The sequence below is a fragment of the Amphimedon queenslandica genome, unplaced genomic scaffold (assembly GCF_000090795.2).
Source record: "Amphimedon queenslandica unplaced genomic scaffold, v1.1 AMPQUscaffold_13243, whole genome shotgun sequence".
Classification (NCBI taxonomy): domain Eukaryota; kingdom Metazoa; phylum Porifera; class Demospongiae; order Haplosclerida; family Niphatidae; genus Amphimedon; species Amphimedon queenslandica.
The window spans coordinates 59,733-63,976 of NW_003546521.1; the positions used below are offsets into that span (position 1 = coordinate 59,733).

Here is a 4,244-nt window from a genome sequence, read left to right on the forward strand (position 1 = left end):
CTTTTTACATAGTACATAACATAAAGACATCAATATGTCAGAATACCCCACAAATTTTGGCATTAGCTTCTTTTAGTGCATGGATTAATTGTCAAGTTGCTCAAAACTGGGCCAAAGACCCTGTACTGGGATTTTGGCCAAATTTTGTCAAAAATAAAAACAGAGAATTCTTCATGCATTTTAATAACTTTTTTGATACATATACATGTAATTATGTTGTGTAGAAAGTTTGAACAAATTCTAGTCAAAATTTCATTTTTAATGAATTTTTTGAAATTCCTCAAATGCCATGTACTGTATTTTAGTGCTTGTCAGCTCATGAAGCTCATGCTGTTTAGCTCACTTAGCATGCTCTATGGAGAAATCAGCAATGTATCAAAATATTTAATAAAAAAACTAGAGGTGATTTTGAAGCCAAATTTTTGAAAAAAACCCTGGGCTATAGCTAAGAGTAGCCTTTGCTTTTTTCAAAAGTTAGCTCTTTTTTAAATTCCTGTAACTCAAAAATAATGTGTCAAATACCCAAGGCTATAGCCCATGCTTTTTTTCTGAAATCCGGCTAAAAATCATGCCTAGTTTTTATTATATTTTCTGATACATATTGATACATATTGACGTCCTTATGCTCTGTAGAAAGTGTGAGCTGATTCCAACTTAATTTTTCAAGTTACAACCATTAAAAATATAGGCCAAAATCTAAAACTTACCCATGCTTTTGTTCAAAAATGGCCAAAAATGACCCCCCCCCCCCATTTTTATTACATTTTCAGATACGTATTGATGTCCTTATGCTGTGTAGAAAGTTGGAGCTGCTTTCAACTTAAATTTTTAAAGTTATGGTTGTTAAAAATTTTTTTTTCTATTACTCTCCTTGAGTTACATGTACATTAATCATTATTGTACAAATATAATCCTTAACTTACATGTACATGAATAATTATTGTTATTACATCATCATTATCAATAATAATAATAATACTGGGTATTATTATTATTATTATCATCATCATCATCATCATCATTATTATTATTATTATTATTATTATCCAGTGGTCTACAGTGTCTTTAATGCTATGATCATTGCTGCCATTCATCCACTGGAATACTGTAGAATGTTAACGCTCCAGGTAAATATTTACAATTTTATATTAAAATTAAAATTAAAATAGCTCCTATCTATTCTCTTTATGTTTAGATGGTCCCTCTCTCCTACAAACCCTGTCCCTGTCTTCATTTCATAAGATCTCAGTCTCTCCTGACTTAACGAAACTGTGTCTCCACTAAAACCTACCACATCATTGCAGTTGATTTAGGGATTTGTTTTGCCATGTTCTCCTTGTATCATTGCCAAAATTTTATGTCAAAAGCCGACCAAGAGGGTCCCGCCCACCCAGCAGCTCCAGGACCCGCCTGTTAGCCAAGAAGAGGAGCTAGAGAGAGGGAGGTACGGTGGACTGACAAGATGAGAAAAAGGAACAAAATATGTCAGACCTTTTTTCGGCCATTTTTCTGTTGCTAAGCTAACGAGAGGCGGAGACTGGGAGGAGTCTAGCAATGTTTATATTACTAGTATGGGAAAAACTAAACCGTTGAATATGAAACAGGAGGACATGTCCTGAAGCCACACCCAGTCCAGGACTAGTTATCCCATACAGTGTATACTCCCTCCAGCTGAAGGTCATGTGATCAGTGACTCCGCCCTATTGTACCCCCACTATAATAACGGATTGGTAATAGTGTATTATGATAAGAATGGGAATGGAAAAATGAGGAATGAAGAACAGGAACCAAAAACCACAAATTTAATTGTCATTTATAAGGTTTCTGAGAGATACTATTCATTAGCCAAGTAAGTCATTAATTATTATTATTATTAATTGATGGGTGTGGTCTTATAATGTCCTTTTTAGTTTTGTCGTGTCGGAACTGGTTGATCCTGCCCACTAATGAGGACAAACCGGTTTATCTGGTTTCTGATAGTTCACTATCAGTGTTGGCTTTCCTTTTATCACAAGAAGACTTTGTAGCAAAAGTAATTAATTAAGTTAATATTATTATGATTATTATTATTGTTATTATTATTATCATTAGGTGTTAATGTATGGTAGTGCATCAGTAGCTGAGGAGGTGTGTCACTTGAACCGCTGGGACCAATGTTCCCTCCCTCTCAATGCACCGGAGACTGGACTGGAACTGAGGCAGTTGGACATAGTGTCATTCTTCCTTAGGAACAGAGGTAAAGGATATACTATTTATAGTAATACTGATACTATGTACTTAGTAGCACCAAGAGTGGATAAGGAGGAGGGGAGAGTGTCTAACTGCCCTATGCTGCTAGTGATATGTGCGCGTAGAAGTTTCATGGTTATTATTTGTACATTCCCGCATACCTTATTTAGCACAATAAGTGATAACTGCATGCACCGATCTGAAGCCATAGTTGGGCGTGTACTTAAGTTAACTGTAATATAAAAATGGCTGCTGAACTGAGCAGCAAGAGACCATACAGAGACCTTGGAAGCAGAATTTGACCTCACCTTGTTGTACCAGTCACTTTGTACCACTCTGAAGAGATTTGTAGTTTCCAAGCACACAAACCATGTTTGTTATTGACACATGAAAAGCTCTTGATCAATGATCATCCTCCTTTAGTCTGGTCCCTTGGGACCCACATCAAGAGTAAGGATAATAATAGAAGTGAAAGAATATGTGGTACATGTACTTTTGAGACGGGCTGTTAACTGCTGTTGATCTTAAAAACGAAGTATTACAGATCTGAGTTCACTGGAGCAGAGGCTTCTGACTCTTGACTCCATGTCCTCTTTCTTGATGCTTCAGGGCGCTTAGGTGTAGTGGCATGACGCTCATCAAGATTAGATGCTCTCAATCTGTTGTAACAGTCATGATCATCTGGATTGTGCTGTAGTTCTGACTCTTCCTCTTGAAACATCGTGACTACACGTGTGGGTGGGTGCACCATATAGGTTATTAAAAACACACCCATTTACTATCATGGCTGTTGATGTTTAAACAGGTCAAAGAAGGTGCTAAACAAACTGTGAAAGACTTCTACGCGCACATATCACTAGCAGCATAGGGCAGTTAGACACTCTCCCCTCCTCCTTATCCACTCTTGGTAGCACTCATATGTGTACATCTACATGTATTAATAGTAGTGATATTCTTTTGACTGAGTGGTTTGACAAGTAAACCAATGAATCCATAGATAAGAGTAGGGCTTTGGCTAGACTCATTGTGGTACATGAAATCAAATTAGATATCCATCTGCCTATGCCCTCTACCACTTTTGTCACAGGTGTCATATACTCATAACACCCTCCAGACAGGTAAACATCTGATACATAGTACTGTTTAGAGTAGTAATAATTGATTCTATTATAGTATGGGCTCTATTGATACTACAGTAACAAAGCTACTGTCACATGTATACATGTATACAGTCAGACACACTTTTTGCTTCTTTTAGTATGGCTTGCTTTCACTTGTGCACTTAATGTAGTTATCATAAAAAATAAAACAATTAAACATTTAACTTAGTTAATCAACTATTTTGTTGGACAATATTTTTTTCTAATGTAACTAGCAATAGATTTCTCTTCTATTGTATCCAGTGCTGTAGCTAATGATGACCAGCTGGGACCTCCTTTCTCTCTCACTTTATCTTCTCCTCTTAACCAGGCAGACATACACTCACGGAAACACTCCACTGGATCTCCTCTATTCTTCTTGTCTATATCCACTAGTCTAGGATCATATAATCCTAACTGTAGACCTAGTCTGTGCCATACAGAACACGGCAAGTGTTGATCTGATGTTAATTCTTTTATGGCAATATCAAGATCTTTAATATCTATAAAAATAATAATTAATAATGTGTATATACACTGTACAGTCTACACTCCCACTACTTGACAATTGTGATAGTACATATTATAACATACCTAGCTTTATTGGAGTCAATGGTGTCTTGAATTCTTCAGTTATTTCAATCACTTCCTATACAATAACAATAATAATAATAATAATAATAATAACTGATATTTGTCACTGTGCTTGTTTATCAAGGTGATAATACATCAGTAGTGTATTGCTGAAAGGTGAGTTTAACAGATGTACAAGTATATATTATTAGTAGTAAAAGCCACACAATGACAACCCACAATTATGACAAAGACTGAGTAATTGATAAGAAATAAAATTAATTTTTAGAAAAAATATGACCT

The 4,244-nt window shown here is 35.7% G+C and overlaps 1 long non-coding RNA gene across 1 annotated transcript; it reads left to right on the forward strand.

The window, feature by feature from the left end:
• Positions 1-1,025: 1,025 nt before the first annotated feature.
• Positions 1,026-3,043, forward strand: LOC109584136 (uncharacterized). Its single transcript, XR_002185859.1, has 4 exons — positions 1,026-1,127; positions 1,196-1,849; positions 1,911-2,032; positions 2,092-3,043. It is a non-coding gene; the product is annotated as an uncharacterized LOC109584136 (long non-coding RNA).
• The last annotated feature ends 1,201 nt before the right edge of the window (positions 3,044-4,244 follow it).